We start from the raw sequence: 19,491 nt of genomic DNA, 5'->3' as shown, positions 1-19,491 counted from the left end.
GGCAGATAACAGTAATGAGTATGGTGGTATAGCAGAGTACTTAGCTCACTGAATGTGGAAGAGAAAGTACAAGGACTTTTCAGAAATACTCCCGTGGCTGGTGTTTAGAAAAATAGATAGGTTTTCCCTTTATTTGTTTCAAAATCGAGAATTTGAAAGTGTAAAAACGGACACTAACAAAATTTGGAAACATGCCTGGCCTGTGTTCTGGAAACCAGGATAAAGGGGTATAGTTTCTCTTCTTGCGAGATTAAAGCCTGCTGGAAATTTTGGCAGCAATATTTCATTGTAATAAGATCAGTTCGCCGCATATTCAGGCATTTTGAGTGAAAATTGAGTTTGACTAAAGAAAATCACGTCCTTCCACATGAAAATGAGTAGATGTACAAAATGAACCTTAAAACTAATCTCGGATTTACCCCTCCTTGTGATGCATGCGGTGATGTGAATGCAAAGTTTCACAGTAATATTGAAAATGACAAGGGCAAGGGGGAAGCTGCATATAGAGAGTTAAAGTCAGTGCAGGAGTATTTGGGGGGCTTCAGGGGAACAACTGTGTTAAGGAGACGAAATCGCCTTTCTGCTTAGAAGTATGCAAAGAAGATACTCTTTTTAAAATCATTTTACCTTTAACTTATTATCACATCATTTTTCAAACGGAGAAATCTTTCAATTTCACACCAGTTGTACCTCCCTGCCTGTCCCCTAACTGAATGCTGTCTATTATTTTAATCATGTTAATCTACTACTTAGTGTAAAATGCTGCTCTGTGGTTGCCCGGGAACAAAAGTGCTTTCTGTTCTTCCTTCTTCGGTGAACTGGCCTTCACATCGTGCAGAGTCCTGCGAACAGTTAGGGGTTTAATCCGAGCTGATCAATACATTCAGAACCCTTTATTTAGTGAGATCAATACAGGGTAATGAAGTCTGTATTTCAGTTCGCTCGCAAACATCACTGCCGGGCTAAGAAGGTGTCTGTTTTTCTGTTCAAAAGCACAATCAAAATTATGGTAGAGAGTTTTTTTTATTATCCAGGAGGGAGCAGCGCTTTGGAGCCCCCTCTGGACAAGCTCCATCCACAGAGCTCACTCCCCAGTCTGTCCAAAGACATGTTTCCTATAATAACGAAGGAGTGAAGAGAAATCATGTGATTCCAGAGAGAAAAATTAGTATCAGCAGAATACTGCTTCGGTAATATCTATGACTTAATCATGTAAGATGATTGCCGCTAAATGGCCTTGAATAAAATCCTTCCTTTTATGAAAGTATGCCCACAGGTCAGCGGCGTGCTTGTGAAGTCTCTGGATTAGCAGAGAGGCGATCTGTCAACTGTAATTTTTACATAGATTCATCCGCAGCATGAATAAAACAAATTGCAATCTATTGTGCTTTCTTCTGAGTTTTTATGCTTTGTTCAGGATTTGCTCTTAGTGAGACTTTTTAAACAGTTTCCATCTTAACTTTAAAAATATTTATCTATTTAGAGCAGTGTTTTAGAGCATCTGGGATACCCATTTTCTAACCCTTGCATCAAGATGTGCAGGCAGATACTGATGCCTGAAAACTGATCTCTTACACAAAGTGCTGAAACACAATTTGTCACCTTGCTGGCTACTTATATCTTAAAATATTTTTTACAAGCTTTCATCGTGATCTAAAAATGTCCCAAGATTGTTACTGCTTGGAGAGTTTATCTCCATAAAGGTTGTCCTATTTATTAGAAATTACTTGTTTTTAATATGACAGTTAAATAATTAATAGGAGACCCACTGGAGTTTTTTTATTTTCTGGTTTCTGTTTTACTAAGTGTTGTAAGCTAGTGTTTATATTCTTAGGCAAGAATGAAGTACAAGACTTCTAGTGTGCCAAAAGAGTTGTGTTCAGGAAAGTTTCAAGACATCACCTTACATGGTATTGATTTAAAACTGTTTATTTCTCAGTGTTTTATAATTAGAAGTCTTCATACTAACAATTTCTACTTAGCCATTTTTTTAGAAGATCGTAGACCAGAGTTCTAGACTTGCAAGGAATTTTGCACATGGCCTTGTCCCCCGCTTCCATGGAGTCCACGAATTAAAATAAAACCCAACGTCACTAACTTTAATTTATGCTGACTTTGCTAATAGAGTAAAATGAGACTGTTAACGTGCCCTCATTAGTAAGAGCCAGTGTGAAGACGGAGAGAAAATAAAAGACCTGCTTGGAGAAGAGATCGCGGCTTTGAGCACCTGGTGTGTACAAATACTGTAACACATATGTGCACAGAAGCAGTTTTGCTTTCTCTGAGCTTTTCTTCAAACAGTGGAGCTGAGCACAAATACGGACAGTTGAAGTGTCCGGGGACCCTGGAAGGAGTGACACTCATAGAGGCTGGGAAGGACTTCCTGCAGACGAGGCACTTGAGCTTGGCCTGAAAACAGAGGCATGAATTTGATGAAACCAGCTGAGATTTTCTGCTTGGCATTTGTTGAGCATTGGGTACCAGGAGGAGAAAGGAGCCTAGGACTTTTTAAGATGTATGTAGAAGTAACTAGAAGATTGCTGGGACCACTCACTGGAATAAAGAAGCACCAGGACCAGGTTTCAGGGGTGAGAAGGCAAGCCCATCCTCCTTTTCTAGCCCCGATGGTTCTGCTGGGTGAAGTGTGTGCGGTTCCTGCCCTCCCTGTGCGGTGCACCTCGGCACGGATCACTATCACCTTCTCCTCCCCTCCCTCCCTTCCTTCTCTGCTTGTGATTTTTACAAAACCCCGCTCAAATGTCGCAGCTCTTTGAACAGCCACGGGGATAGGTGCTCTCAGGCCCACAGCTGAACCTTTTACAATTTCTCACACCATTGGGAGCGTGGTGTTATTTTATGGCATGACCGTGACCTTGTTTTTCCTGGTAACCCTAATCCCGGGCACACAGTCAATACTCGGTAGATTTCTGTTGGATTAATGGAAGAGGATAAAGAGCTCTGATCATTGGAAGATCACTGAGGGGAGGACATCCAACAGCTGTGGCTTGGATTTACTTCGAGTTGGGGAAGAGGTTTGAAAATCTTATCTATCTAGTTAGTTACTGTTGGTGCTTGGAAGCCCAGAATCAAGAGAAGACGAAAGAATGCCTCGGACCACATGGTGGGGACCACATGTGGAGCTGGAGGGGGTTAGGAGAGAAGTCGGAGCAACAGTAAGCCAAGGACAGAAAATCTCAAGAATGAAGGAATGATGACCAAGGAGTTCAAATACTGCAGGGAGGCCAAGACATAATGAGGCATAATGAAAAGGTTGCTGTTGGTGAACGGGCAGCTTTGAGGCCCTGGGGAGTCGTTTAAATTGAGCGGTTAAGATGAAAATACGTGTTTCTTTAAGAAAACATTCCCATGTTTTCGCATGTCGTTTGTAATCTTGTGCTGGACCATTTGGTTTGCTTAAGTGTTCTCTGTTGACCCTTCACCCCTGGGTGACCAGCAGACTGAGGATTTCTTGTGGTCGTTTTAGTTGATTGAAAGCTGGTTACTGAGTAAAACTTATTCTAAGTACTGGGTACTTATGTGAAACTGCGCAGAAGAATAACATTAGTGTTTCACTGTGGTTTCCATGGATTTCTCTATTTGTCCTTGACTTGTAATGAGCCTGTTAGCTATAAACTGTCCCAGTGCCTGTGGGCAGGGTCAAATTCCTTGAGTAAAAGCTTACACCTGTGGCTAATGAGAGTTTCTCTTGAGAAAGGCTGGAAACCCTTGCCAAACAATTTAATTTCTGAATCAGGATATTGTTAACAAAGGAAATAAAAACAACAAGACAACTTTTGATAGTATGGGTGATACCTGTGTCTAGCGATGACATTACATGTTGTGTCTGAGTGTTGCTTCATAGTGAACTCTTAGGTGTACAATTTAGGACTAGATAGATGGGGTCGATGGAGGACCATAGGTTTTCTGTCTGACTCGGGCATAAATCATGGCTTCCTTTTATATCTATCACTTTTATATTACTGCTCATCTGTCTTCTTTATTATGGTCACGTCTTGTCTTTTCGGTACACACAGGCTGTCTAGCCACGTCCTTTTGGATGAAATACCAATTTTAGTCATATATAGGCATGTGTGCATTTCCTATCTCTGTACATAACAGCAAAACTCTTTGGAGAAAACTGAGTGATGTATACATCACTTTCGTATCAACATCTGTATCTTTTCTATGACTGAATATTCTGTAATTTCTTTGCCCCAGTTCTCAACTAGTCATATTTGAAAGCATCTAATCCAGACAAAAGCATTAGGGAGAAGAAGTGTAAAAAATATGTTGGGTCTGTCAGCATAGCATTCCATCTAAAGGAGATTGGGACCTACACACACAGGTGTAAGTATATGACACACAAGTATGGTACGTACATATGTGTGTGTCTGTGTGTATTGTTTCAACTGGGTGTGTGTATTATAATTTAGCCAGAATACTTAGGGATAATTAAAAAGAGTGGGTTTTGTTCACTTGGTGTATGAATGAGGTAAGATACAAAGATACAGGAACTAGAAATAACAATCACTTGAACAAGAAGGAAGTTTATTTCCCTTTTATGCAACCATCTGGAAGTTGACATTGGACGTTCAGGGAAGGTGGGATGGCTTTGCTTCGTGAAGTCGTCCAGAGATCCTGGCTCCTTTCTTACCGTTCAGCCTTCCTAGAGTTTTGGACTTGCTTGCACAGTCCAAGGTGACTAATCTTCAAGTTTATAGTCCCAGCAACTGAAAGGTGGAGAATTACCCCTTCTTCTGAAAGGCACAGTCTGGACGTTGCCCACATCACTTGCCCCCGCATCCCACTGGCCAGAGGCTTCGTGTGAGGTACAACCACCTGAAGGAAGGCGGGGAAATGACACTTACTCTGAGCTTCAGTGTGCCCTTTGGAAGAAGGCGAGAATTAATAATGGGTTACAGTGTCTGTCCTGGGGCATGATAGAGTTTGTGTATCTAAGTAGAAGAAATGTCATTTTCTATATTTGCATCATTACAGACCATTTATTGAATGTCCGCTCCATGTGGTCAATATTGAAGCATTATTGAATGCTTGTAAATTATGCATGGCATCTTCTTCAACTGGAAACATGATGATCTCAAATTCCAGAACTTTGATCTCTGAGGAATTTGGTGGTTTGGTGGATGGCACTTAACTACTCCTGGAGGCGCATTTGTTCCCTAGCAGATTAGGGGTGGTCTGTGTCTGATGCATGAATGCTGTTCCATTCATTCATTCATTTCGGTTCTTTATTAAGCCCTCTTAAGTGGAGGTCTAGTACCAGGCACTGCATGAGATACACAGTGCATGGGACTTAGGCGCTAGTGGCAAGGCTTTTACTGTTGTGTCTCCATCCCTGTGAAAAGCTGGCCTTGGTGACAGTGGCTGTACCTGGTGAAAATCACAGGGAAATTTTCGCAGTCTTCCTGTTTCGTTCACTCAGAGTCTGCTCTGTACCGTATCCCCTGCCTGAACACAGTCCACTTTAGACCTGTTGTGGTTCCCACGTGGTTTCTCTCAAGGGAAATATTTTTTGAAGATTCAAATTCTTTATGTTTCTTAGACTATTTTTTGGTTTTGGATTTTCTAATGTTTTACGAAGTTGCCGCCACTGTCATCACTTGGTCATGTCAGGGAGCAAGGAAAATAACTTCATGTCTGTTTAATTAGTAAATTTTCAGGATTTGGAGAGTTCCTTTTTAAACATAACAGAATATACTTTTTAGCTAGTAATTAGGCATATTCTCTCCTTTCTTAAGCAATTCAGCTTTTAAAATTTCCCATTTAACTACACTGTAACTTCTACATGTTTTTAAATGAATAATCTTAAGAAATAAAAGGCTGGTTTTAATATAAATTAATGGAATGCATCAATAACCATTAAGGTCTGCTGGCACAGCCTCTCTTAGGTGCACTATTTGAGTTTTAGTCTTAAAATCTCAAACACAGCAAAACCTGGTATGACTTCGCATTGCTCCCATCCTGAGATCAGCACGTACACACGCACACACCGCCCCCCAACCCCAGCAAACCGTAAGTGTGTTATAAAACAGTAACAACTGGTCACCCAGTTTTAGCCTTTTTTTTTTTTTTAGGTTATTCTCTTTAATGAGAACTTTGGCTCTTACTCTTTTTAACAGTATTCTTTTGAAACAGTTTGGTTATTTTCTTTGATTACATTAACACAGTGAGGACTAATGCTGATGTTACTAAAAGCCGTATGTAATAGAAGACGGAGCGCTTTGCTTGGCTATAAACATGCAGTGGAACATTTATGGCTAAGTCAGTATTTGTCACTAAACCTTTTTTTCCTGTTACACTTCCGTCCTTTCATTTCTTGCTCTTCTTTGATCCCATGCTGTTGTCTGTCCTGTAATGTAGAGATATGTAGATATTAACATCATATAGACAGGTCTTGAAAGTTTCTGTTTTATGGTATGGATAGAATCATATCATGGGGGAAAAACAACACCCAATGGGGAGAAACTGGAAGGGAAAATGTCTCTATTGCCCTACACTTGGAGGAGGGCAGGTAAGACTTAAATAAAGATGGAGATATCACATCACTAATCTTTGCTTTTATTTTCAATAAATTAAGTCAAATGAAGCGCTCAGGTTGGTGTATACGAACACTCTTAATTATTTTTCCCAGGATTGTACCTGTTAGATGACAGGCAGCCTAACCTATTAGTGAGAGTCAGGAAACTTGGATTTCAGGGACAGCTCAGCGCCTAGCTTCAGTGTAACCTTACCATGCCTCTGGTCTCCTGGGTGAATGTTTTCTTACTTGGAAAATGCAGGTCTTGCACTGTGTGATTACTAAGATTCCTCTCAGGTCTGTGATTATCATCTGACTGGCTGCTTTTATCTTAAAATGAACACAAAATAAAACAAAAAGTCAGCAGTTTTTAAAAGTCAGCACGTTCTACAAAAGCAGGATCTGTGCACGCATCCGTGCAGTTCATTGTACGCACTTTTCTTGAGAGTTTATATTCTTCATGAATAAATTTTGCGATGTGGTGATGTTAAGCTCTAATTCCTGGATGATAACAAGCAGCCTCTTCCTACTGCGGTCCCAGAGCACTTCCATAAAATCTCTTCGAACTAGTTCCCAAGTGAACCTGCTGCTGTGAGCTTGGTGTGGCCCCCCTGCCAGCTGTGCGTCCTCTGCGGTTGAGACGGTGCCCTGCCTGGAAGAGATAGCGCTGACCCGGGGGCTGTGAACATTTATTTGTTCCTGTTGTATATTTTCCCTTTAGTCATATTTCCTTTGGATCACACATCTGGCCATATGGATTTAGTTTACCTAATTTGAGGTTGTTATTTCCAGTCCCAAATCTTTTTTAGTTTTTTTATTTTTAAAATTTATTTATTATTATTTTTTTTAATAGCGGTACTGGGGATTGAACCTAGGACCTTGTGCATGCTAAGCATGTGTTCTACTACAGAGCTGTACCCACCCCCCGCCCTCAATTAATCTCATTGAGAACATTTTGGTTTTTATAAGGAGGTGTATGGCTTTCTCTTTGTGTGTCATTGCTTCCCCTTTGGGTAGTAGCAGTCAATTTTCATTTGAAGGGGATATTAAATATCAGTATAAAAAAATGAGTGAGACAAGCCACTTTTCTAACTTCCAAAATTAGAAGATTTATCTCAGATACATTGTAATCTGTGAGGGAGGGAGAGTGCAAAAACCAGACTGCAGGCACAGTTGTGGGAGATGAAGCTGTTTAATGAACCCTCCCCCGCCTACAAAATTTAAGTAGTCTAGTTTTTACGAAGATGAAATACTGATTCTTCCGTCTTCATTCCTGAGACAGGTGCTTGTGACTTAAAACCAGCAGCTTTTCCTTTACGTGGGCCCGTGTGGACTTTTTCAGGTAACTCAGTTTCCTTCAGTCAGGGCTGGTTTGGTTCACGAAGTCAGGAGTTCAGATTTCTATGGTTCAAACCTTGAGTGTCTTTTATATTACACAGATTCTGTGCTCAGGATCAAAGGCCAGCAGGGAATTCGTGTGAAAACTATCAACAAATGAAAGAGTTGTTTGGAAAAGTGTGAAACATATAGTCTTTGCTATTGATTGGTTTTTATAGCAAAAATCTTGCGTGTCAGTGACCTTTGGTATCATCTTGTTTGATTCTCTGGCCTTTTGGGAGTTCCTTCTAAAATAGGCACATGTATGGTTAGTCATTCATTCCTCGTTTAAAATCTTACGATGATAAGAAACCCACTTTCTACTGAAATACTTATTTCCATGAGAAACTTTGCTTTGTTCTAAGCTGAAATCCTTCTGGTGTGATCTGATATGGTTCCTTAAAGGGCATTTGAAATAATGCATAGAGTTTGATTGGAAGACCAGTTAAAGCTGTTAGTAAAATGTAAAACATTATGCAAACATATCATGTTATTACCTTCATTCTTCTAGATGCTCAGGCCTTCAAAGTTATCTAGTTCACAAACTCTTTATTAAACTCTGTCACCCAGTGGTCCCTCCCTAACAAGTGGTCCTTTAGTCCCTCGTAATTCCAGGTATTTGGATTAAAATGTAAGTAAAAGTTCAAAAAGTTTGCTTCGTGAAGACTTCAGCTCCTGTTTCTCAACCTTGGCACTATTGACTTTTTGGACCAGACAGTTCTTTGATGTGTGCGACTGTCCTGGCATTGTACAGTGTTTTGCAACATCCCTGACTGCTACCCATTAGATGCCCCAGTATTTTGGGGGCAACCAAAAATACCTCCAAAGCCAGCCAATGCTCCAATGCCAGGGTGCAATCACCCACAGCTGAGAATCATTGCATTAAACAATTATTACCATCACTTAATACCAGAAATGTCAGAATAAAGGATAAGCTTTCTCAAGGAAGGAGAGTGTGGGAATCTTCACCTGACCTAATAAAAATGCAGTATTAAAATTTTATGAGATTTATTGAGTTTACTTGTTTTCTGGATGCATGTTTGGCAGATCTAGACCAGATCGTATAAGCTGAAGCAGAGTTCAGATGTCCCACTGATTCTGTCACTTGAAAAAAATCATTGTAAAAATTCTGACTCACATGGGGATGTTTGTATAAATGGGAGGTAATCATTTTAACATAAGTTACTTGACTTTGGAATATAATGGGCACATTGAAAATGGCCAGCGCGGTGGTTGTGGTGGTACTGTTGTGGTTCTAATGAAAGCATTCCCTGTTGATCTGCAAGATTGTGTAACCTGTGTCCCTGATATCAGGAAATTCTCTGAGAAAGATACTGGGGGCCAGTGGGAACCTTTGTCACCAGCCAGTAGGCAGCAGTGGCCTATGTTTGGGAATCCTTGGGGGGTTGACTCATTAGATTTCCTCTTCCCAGTCACTAAGGAGTGCTGAAGGGATCAGACCCAGCAGGGTTTGGTGATTCATGCTGGGGGCATTCCTGCATCTTCCAATTTAGAAGGTCTGAAGACTAGGGCAGGAATTAAAGCGATATGACTCATGTCCCCCATCCTACATGGCATTTGTGGAAGTCATCGCTGTGGCACCTGTGGCGAGGGAGATCTTTTGCTAGGAATATCTCCCATAAAATCTTTTAGCCATAACTGCCACTCAGGAGCCAGCAGTCTTAAGTAATTCCAGTTCTTTCCGGGGTATCACTGGGAACCAGGCTTCAAGCAAAGGCTGAAGATGCCTGACACTCCAGGGTTCTTAATCCATTGAGTTTTAATAGGCAAGATACATCTCCCAGGAGTGAGAGTCTGGGAGGGTGGACCTTCTTTGACATCACTGAATCACCACTTAGGACCTCCTATTTTTCTTAGGGATGTGCCATACCCCTCCAGTGGATCAGGCAGGAAAATGGTTGAGAACTGGGGGGCCTAAAAGTTTTTGACAAAACAGAAGCTAAACCTTAATACTGTTTCTTGTAAAATATTTTTTTAATATTGGTTTCCATTATGAAGGCAGTTTACAATTCAGATAAAGAGTAGTCCAGTGATTTCTTATTTTTGAAGATGGACAGGTTGAGCCAAAGTTGGCAAGGTGCCTACTGAGGTTATATTAATAACTGATTCAAGGCCTCACAACTTTAGAGACCCCATAAATAAAACCTCTCATGACATAGTCACCCAAGTATTTTAACTGACCTCAGATCTAGATGATGCCAACCTTGAGTTCCAGCTTTAACATGAGTCATTATGAAAAACCATCTTTGACAGCTACATGGTGTAGAAGTTAAAGGGAAAAGAACACAATTTAAATGAAGCTGAAGCTGTGATCCAGCAATCCCACTCCTGGGTATGTATCTAGAGGAAACTCTTAATCCGAAAAGACACATGCAGTCCAGTGTTCGTAGCAGCACCTTTTACAACAGCCAAGACATCGAAACAACCTAAATGTCCATCAACAGATGACTGGATAAAGAAGATGTGGTATATGTATACAGTGGAATAGTACTCAGCCACAAAAAGGAATGAAATAATGTCATTTGCAGCAACATGGATGGACCTAGAGATTACCACAGTAAGTGAAGTAAGTTAGGGAAAGACAAACATCATATGATATCACTTTTATATGGAATCTAAAAAAAAATGATACAAACTTATCTACAAAAATAGAAAGAGACTCATAGTCATAGAAAACAAACTTACAGTTACCAGTGCGGGGTGAAGTGGGGAGGGAGGGAAGGATAAATTGGGAGTTTGGGATTGGCTGATACAAACTGCTATGTACAGAATAGATAAACAACAAAGTCCTGCTGTATAACACAGAGAACTATATTCACTGGTTTGTAGTATCCTGTAATTAATAAAGAATATGTATATATTTACATGGAAAAATAAAACTGAAGCTGATTTTATTGCTCATCACTTGTCAGTTAAATTTAGAAATAAATTCAAATGAAAAATCCAGATATGAAGTACTTACTTTTTTTTTTGCTTAACACACTGTTTCTGTACTAATTGTATGTTGGAGGATCAGTGGGAAACATAATTAATAGTGTGTGCATGTAGGCCTGGGATACACTGGAACTATGTTAGGATCCAGTTGTCTTGTCCCACCTAACATGCTAATTGTTGGAGTGGAGGGTGACACTACTAAATACTGTGAAATCTGATGTCTTCCCCAAATGACTGCTCTTGTTTTACCTTTGCTCTTTTCAAGATATTGTCATCTTTCCTTAGGTTTTCTGAAAGGGAAATGTGTATCTTCATGATGGCTCCTTAGAGCCTGCAGATATCGCTCAGGCTTTTATGCAGGGTGACTTTACGCTAGGAGTGTATCATCGTTAAAAGCTGGGTGGAACGTATAGCAGGAGTATTCCATGTTCCCTGTCCTTTTTTTAGAGCTAATTCTAAGTTACTTTAAAAATTATGCTCATTTTAAACAGTACTCCGAGGAGGAGGCTCCATATCGATGCCTGCAGTAGAGATGTTTCAGCCCCAATCGCTATGAAGTTCGCTCTGATGTCTAAATTTAAATCATTCATATTTCATTTATGCCCAGGCTATCTCTGTCTCGCCTCCTCTTCTCAGGCAGCAGAGAATTTTGTGCCACATCTTTGGTGAACATATGCCTTTTTTTTTCATCTTTTTTTTTCCCCCTTCTTCTGGCTTATCACAGTATTTAGATATTTTCGAATTCCAGACAATTAACTATGTGTTTTTAAACGTTCTGTTTAATATGATGGCCAGGAGCTAGATGTGGCTATTGTACCTTTGTAATGAGGCTACTTTTTTGAAGACTGATGATGAAAAAAAGAATATAAAATGTCTCCTTTTAAAAGATGGATTACATATTAAGTTGATAATATTTTGGATTAAATAAAATATAAAATTAAAATTCATTTCACTTATTTCTTTTTTACTGTTTTGGTTTTTTTTTTAAACTGGCTACTGGAAACTTTAAAATCACACATACAACTCACATAGTATTTCCATTGGGCGGTGCTGTGCCAGAATCTTTATTTGCACCTTACTGCCCAGATTCAGTATTTTACTCAAGGCCTGATAAATGTGGAAAGAATATTTACTGTCTTCCTATTATATATTTTTTTTTAATATTATTTGTTTTGTTTTGGGGGAAGGTGATTAGGTTTATTTATTAATTTATTTATCTTTAATGGAGGTACTGGGGATTGAACCCAGGACCTTGTGCATGCTAAGCACACGCTCTACCACTAAGCTATACCCTCCTCCCTGCCTTCATATTCTATGGATACTTCCCTGTACTTTTATCCGCCCCTCTGATATCCTTAAATTTTAGCAAAAAAGATGAATATATTAAAAACAATTTTTTTTTGTCCTACAAATTTGACCTCCTTGACTTCCCTCCTTCCTTCCCTGTGTTGTCTCTATGCCTGTGACTTTCTTCCTTAAGAGAATTAGTAGAAAGCCTTTCAATGGCTGAGCCTTGTTTGTTTGCCAGCCTGCCCAGATAAGGGGTCTTAAGAGTGTGGGCTTTGATCTGCTTGTTTGAGTTTGTAAATCTGCTACTTGAATGTGGTCAGAGATCCTCAGGAAGTTTTTTGTTCTTCTTTTAAAGTAAATTTTGAGTGACCCATTAGAGGACGTTTACAAGAAGTCACATACTTTACTTCTTGGAAATAGAAGTTACTGGAGATTCAACCATGACCAGGCAAGCACTGCAATGGAGTCTTCAGAAACTTTTTTTTCTTTTTTTCAAACCAGCCTGGTAATTTCTTTTAAGAGCCTTTGAAGCTTTAGTGAAATTCTGCATGAACTTCATAGCCTCCTGCTGAAATCTGTCACCCCGGTGCCTCTTTCAAAGGAATTTGGGTCTGGCCTTTTCACTGGCCATTTGGCATCCTCTCTATGGAGAACAGCCCGGAATGCTTCTCCACTTATTAAGAGCACGGTGTGGAATTCTGCAGGCGGAGCCATCACTAACCCATGTGAGGACAGTAAGTGCAGAAAGTCAGAAGGCTTTACTTCGAATCAGTGGATTTGTCAGTGACGGTGCGGCTGAAACTTGAAACAGACCAGCTCTGGAGACAGAGCGTCTTGTGTTCTTAGTGGACGAGATTCGATGAGTGGCCGGGTAGTAACACAGACATGATTCATGCTCTATCTCCTGATGACGAAAGTCTCCAAATACTTTCAGCATACTGATAGTGCATTTCTTACACGCTAAATATATCTAACTAACTCTTATCAGCTAATTCTCTGTCAGGGTCATTGTCTGCTACCCTTAAATACTAAGGTCAAACTGTCCTTCTGGTCTTGGAGATATAAAAGTAAATTTCTGTGACAGAGGCTAGGGAAGAAAAGAGATGAAAAATAAGTGTATACCTGTAAAACTTGGTTAGCTTAAAATTTTGCAAACAGTCACTGTAAATGCACTTAACTATTTACTATTGTTATCCTTGTAATTTACTTTATTCTTGTTACCTACTCTTGATGAGTCTGGAACTGAATCACAGAACTTTAGATAAATAAAATTTGAATTTTATTTTAAGCAAATAAAAATAAATACATTTATTTAAATAATGTTTTTAAAAAGACCTTTAGAGATTGTCTGTTTTGAGCTCTTAGTCTTTCTAAGTTGCATATCAGTAAACCAGGTTTAAAGAAGGTAAATGCCTTCTCTCAAGTCTCCATGCTAGTGGAGGGCATAGGTTAAACCAGATTTTGAATTTCTGACATTTAAATTTAGTATTCTTTCTGCCTGCATTTTACTCTTCTTACTCAAAAAGTTTCAGGCAGATTCAGATATCTGAGAATTCAGTGTTTCTAATTTCAGAAGAAACAACACCTGCCTCTCTGATCCTCAGTTACTCCATTTATAAAACGATAGATCTTGGTTAGGTGATTCCTAAGATTTTTTACACTCGCACAAATCATAGCTCAAGAATTACTTCTTCTTTTTTTTTTTTAATGCGGACAGCATCGTTACCTATGTTCCTATGTTTCCAATCTTTCAAAAAGCCACATTTATTTCAGGGTTACGTGAAGTGACATTCAAATTACATATGAAACCAAAGACGAAAGAAGGAACGGGGGAGTCCCCGGCTGCTGGGGAGGAGGAATGTGGTACCCGAGTGTGCGCCCCATGGGCTCTGAGCATCTCCGTCTGGGTCAGCGGCGGGGAGGCTGAGGTCACGGCCAGGCTGCTGGGACTGTGAGATTTGGTAATAGATGTCCTGCTCTGTTGTTTTCTTCCCTGGCTGAGTTTGTCTTGCCTGTTTCCAAGGCCTGTAAGCAGGCCAGGTGAGTCACTGAAGATCAGCCTTGAGAGTTGATAAGAGAACTGATAAGAACTCTCTTACAGCTAAGCCAGAAGGCCCACCTTCCCTGAGTCTGTGGGCGTGGTCTTTCTTCATCATCCTCTTCAGTTTCTCTGCCTTACCAATCCAGTTCAGCTTGATATCCCTGAAATCCCGCTGCTTCTGTGAACTGGACCATGGAGACAGTGTGGCTTGGTGAAGAGAGCCCATGATCTGTAGAACAGAGATTTGGGTTCTGCAGCCAGCTGGGTACCCTTGGCCAGGTCCGGCCACCTCTCTCTGGCCTCAGTATCTCCTGCAGAGGCATAGACATCCTTCCCCTTTGAACTCCTGATGCAGTGATAACACAGTCACTTAAGCGCTTGCATCACCCACTTACTGCGTGGTCATCGCTGGCCTTCTTTTGACAGCAGAAGGGCATCCTCAGTCTGCCTTCGGCTCCTCAGTGCATGTGTGTTCATGACCCCCGCTCCTGATAACTCCTGCTATTGCTTGGGTGGGTCGGCCCGCTAGCTGGCAGTACAGGTTGGTTATTTTAGGGTTGGGGAACTAAGGCAGAGGCTTATTCTCTGGAAACAATTGATGCAGTGAAGGAATGTGGCTGATACAGGGGCTCATGGAGGAAGATGCTGTTTTCTGTCAGTCTTTGGCTGGAACTAAACCTAAGCAGTATTAACCAGAGGACCATGCACTGCCGTGGTGATAACAGCCGACATCCTGTGTGTGATTAGTCCAGCCTTAGCGTGCTCTCGTTTTCCGTGTTCACATGCACAACACCAAGTTCACAATTCAGAAGGGAAATCAGCCCCTAAGTGGCCCAGGTTTATTGCCTTTCACCTCTTATCTCAAGAAAGGACAGCATATGGCCCTGTTTTTGTGCACTCCTGCCATGACAATTCCTTCTGTCAGAAATGATTTTCTCCAGAAGTGAGGTATGTAAATTCTTGGCCGATCATCCAAAAAGGAAGGGAATAGCGCGTGTTAACCAGCATTTTTGAAAATACTGCTTTGACGCAGTAAAGAGGAAAGAACAACCCCGATATGTGTTGACACTTATTTATGTGCTTTTAATGATAAGAACGCATCATTTTATAAACAGTAAACAAAGCTATCTTCCTGATCTGCATCTCTAGACATGAAAGTTCTGGGATTTTTTTTTTTTTTTTTGGTGGAGTTTCATGTTCCAAAGCAGTTGGGAAAAGAGATTTTGACACCAGTTATTTGTGGAATCACCTTGAAGGGAAGACTGGGTTCTGTCTTGCATGGTAACTTTGCAGTCATAAATCATTCCCCAGTTTGGGGGACTAATCGTGCAAAGTGCCTTATGTGTCTTGTTCCATATCTAGCTTCTCATATTGTTTATTATTATAAAACTTAGAGGGAGACATGGCCAAGGAGTTACACTTTAAGTTTCCGTTATGCTCAATACATCTTTCTCTTTAAATCCTTCATCAACTGTGTAAGGAGGGGGAAAGCATTACTCTTTACTTCTAAATGTGGAGAGATAAAGTCCCCCTGCTTAAAATTAGGGGGCACTCCATTCTGTATTTATTTGTCAGTTCTTTGTAAATTAGTAAGACTTCTTTGTGTCATAACAGTGTGAAAAATTACATGAAAGGCTCCTGAGGGTCATGGGCCCATCTACCAAAATGTATTTATTTTGTAGCATGGGAATCTTGTTTCTATGGAAAATTTTCTTAATTTGCATTGAGCATTTCAAGAATGAACTTTCTCTTTTTGCCCCTTATTAGCGCCAATAATAGGGGTTTGGAGATACAGTATTTATGTCATTAGCAATCTAATTATTTTCCCATTGCATGGCGGCCATGGTTCAGATGCTGGTTTAATAAGATTAGTCAGACTGCTTTTAGTACTGGAGAAGGCGCGGCTCTGTGGCCAAAGTATTGTTTAATGTTCAACAGGGACAGAGCCTGTCGAGGTGTGAGTGGACTTGGGTTTCATTATTCTGCATTTCTTGACAGGTCAGGTAAATGGAATTCTATAGACTAGGAAGAGAGGGAAGCTTTTAAGATTTGCTAAGACATTACTCTTGCTTCTAGTTAAGGTCAAGAAAATTTAGAAAAGCTGTCCTGTTCTAACCGTGACCCGGTTTCATTAAAAGCACCCCTAATGTTTTTGCAAAGCAGAGTTTACAGCAATAGAAAATGGCTAGTTACAACCTTCTGATAAGTCACTTGCCTAAAGCGAAATGTTATCACAGAATAAACGAGAGTTTGTAATTTTGTAGCGGAGGTTTGTGTAGGTCAGGCACACACAAGTGCATTTTGAGGATGTAGAATGAACGTTGAGTTTTCGAAATTCCTCACGGGATGCGTGCTGTGTTTGACTGGTAAAGGGACACAGATGTGTCTTTCAGTAGCTGCTGGATTAAAAGCTGAGCCCGTCTGTTAGGGCTAGTTAGAATTGGCCCCAGGACTCAAGGGTCTATGATTGCATTTCATCTATGTGCTATCTCAACAGATGGATCTGTTTCTTTGAGTACTTGTAGTTTGTCCTTCAGCAATAACTAGATGCACCGATGACTGTAGATTCCATTGCCCAGAAAGAGTTAATGATGCTTGTCAAGAGAATGTTTTTCCCATAGTAGTTTTTAAATTTATGGATCAAATAAACCACAGAGAGTTTTCAGATCTTTGGAAAGTTGTCTCAAAAGCCTGATCCAAGGAAAAGGAGGCCATTTATCTTTCCAGGGGTTTCCATGCTCTCTCAACACCTATGTGCTAATGGAGTAAGTAAGAGTGGTTTTCACTTCTCGAAACCTGCAGGCTATCAAATGCAGGGGGAAAACATGGAAAGGTTACTGCTTCCCCTGTCTACCAGGTTTTATTATGGAAACTGTTCACCAGATAATTGGCTTTAATTTGAAACAGAGGGGAAGATTTGTACTATAAACAAGAAAGTTCTTTGAAGATAAATCTTGTCAGTAGTTGTTGGAAGGATGTTGGAAGCCTTTGGAGGGGGGGTGGCGGTTAATGGCCTGGAGTGAGAGGGTGCTTTTCTTTCTTTCTTTTTTTTTTTTTTTCTTTTTTCCCCACCCCCTTTCCTTCCTTTTTGCTAGCCTACAAAGTGTTAGTGGGGCTAGAAGGTGATAATTAGTAGTCTTCACCTGATTTTTTTTTTTTTTGCAAGCAAGCTAATTAAAATGCACAAAAACTTTCACTTTTTTCCTCAAAGGGAAACATACTTCTTTTGACAGCTGTCTTTCTGATCTTCTACACTCTTCCCTGCAACCCTCTTTGCTTTATTGACTGATTCTTTTTATACAACTGAGAAAAACTCTAATGCTTATCTGTAATACTTACGTGCTAAGGGAATGAGTCCCACTTCTAAACGCAAAATTTGCACCAATGTTATGCTTCTGTGAAGTCATTTGTTGAGTTCTTCTCCTAGTTTTTTGTGTCTTTCTTTCTTTACATGGGGCTTTTCCTTTCATTTTTAAGTTTTAGGTGTTTGGCGTCAGATAGTATATTATTCTTGATGAGTTTGGATTTTATAGTCTAAAATGGTGCTAGATTTTTATGAGACATTACAGTGAATGTACTGTGGTAGCTCATTCTAGTTTTGTCTGCTTTTAATTGTCAAACTTGTGGGGTTTTCTAGTTCTGCTGTTCAAGTTTTTCACCATCTCAGAAAAGATTTGTAATGGAATTGGTAATGAATGCTTAGTTGTGTGTGTGTGTGTGTGTGTGTGTGTGTGTGTTCATGTGGTTTCTAGTCAATGCCTCTTTATACATAATTTTGACTTTCGTACTTACACCCAAAATAATTTTCATTAAACATTTGTGTAGCTAGGTAAACTGTAAAAAAAAAAAAAAAAAATTATCTCATGCTACCTGTGATATAATTAATACAGTGAGAGATGCTAAATCTAAATTATAAATTCTTTTAAAGACTAGAATTTGATTTCTTTAAATGCTGATTTATAAGATACTTAACATGCTATAGAAGAATAGTTTAGTTAAGCCAGAAACAAGCGTCTCTGAAATGAGACAGATGCTCTGAAACTCAGAAACAGATGACTAGCTCATCTTGTGGACTTCCTCAGTTTAGTACTTACAAGTTACATGATTTAAAAAAAAAAAATCATATCTGTAAACTTATAACTGTAGTGGATAATTTCTATAGTTTTTTTTTTCTTTCAAAGATGAAAAAATAAGTTCAAGCCACTTATCTAGGAAGAAAAAAAAAAAAAAAACCCAGTAGTTGATGCTCATAAGATACATCTAACACTTTCCAACCCCACATTCTCTGGTGGTGATTGACTACTGGCAGAAAATAAACATTTTCAGGAATCTCACATTCAAAATCTCAGAGCAGAGAACTTGTGAGTGAGCCCTGTGAGTGAAGTAATAGCATGAAGACACTATTCAAGAGAATGCATTCCACTTATTTCCCATTTATTACGACATCTAATTGTTGCTTTTACAGTAAATCCTCAATTAACTAGTCTGCACAGCAGAGTGGTTTTGTTTGTTTGCTTGTTTTTGCTTAATTAAGGCATGTAGGGGTTAACCAGGAACCTGTTTATATTCAAGTTTTGTTTTTAAACTTGTTTATAAAACATATTAGGAGACGTTGGCTATTTATTATAACACCAGTAATGAATGTGATTATATTTTTAACTCTAAAGACTGTGCGTTGGCCTGGGTGAATATTTTTCTGAATTTGAATTTTTATTTTAGGGAGCGGAAAAGGTTTATTGAATGACTGATATGAATTTGTTCTGATGTCAAATTGAACTTTTCTTCTAGGATTAGAGCAAAAATTATTTTTAAGCTTTAAATGTATACAATTGGTGGGTTCTGTTTAATTGAGACTTACTGTATCTCTTCTGATGAAAATCTTATTCTGAAAAGGGTGGAAGGAATCTGGAAGCGTTCCAGAACTCTGTAAAATTCATACTTGATAGTTTGCTTCATTCAGATTTATTTTGATTGGCATGTGATTCCTATGTTGTGTTCTGAAATATCCGAAATCACAACATCTTGATAGAGTCTGCTCTATTTTTGAATTGTTTTAAATAGTAACTTAAAAATTTGCATTAATTGAAGAGTACCTTGTCATAACATTTGCTTTGTGTCATGAAAGGTTATCTATATTTGGAAGTAACATTTTGGTAAAAGGAAGATTATGGAATATTTATGAACTTTCTCTCTCACAGATTCATAGGTTATTAGAACAAGATGGAACTTCAGAGCTTTTCAGCCACAACCTTCTCAGTTTACAGTGGAAGGAAATGCGGTCCAGAGAAAT

General features: G+C 39.5%; 1 protein-coding gene and 1 non-coding gene across 2 annotated transcripts in view; one reads left to right on the top strand and one right to left on the bottom strand.

Annotated features, from left to right (window-relative positions):
• Window positions 1-19,491, top strand: part of CDH2 (cadherin 2) — a 193,684-nt gene that overhangs the window by 50,008 nt on the left and 124,185 nt on the right. The gene's annotated exons all lie outside the window — the stretch shown is intronic.
• On the bottom strand, window positions 12,094-12,166 carry TRNAA-AGC (transfer RNA alanine (anticodon AGC)). The gene has a single exon. It is a non-coding gene; the product is annotated as a tRNA-Ala (tRNA).

The sequence above is a fragment of the Camelus bactrianus genome, chromosome 24, assembly GCF_048773025.1.
Source record: "Camelus bactrianus isolate YW-2024 breed Bactrian camel chromosome 24, ASM4877302v1, whole genome shotgun sequence".
Classification (NCBI taxonomy): domain Eukaryota; kingdom Metazoa; phylum Chordata; class Mammalia; order Artiodactyla; family Camelidae; genus Camelus; species Camelus bactrianus.
This window is presented reverse-complemented; position numbering and strand designations above follow the sequence as displayed.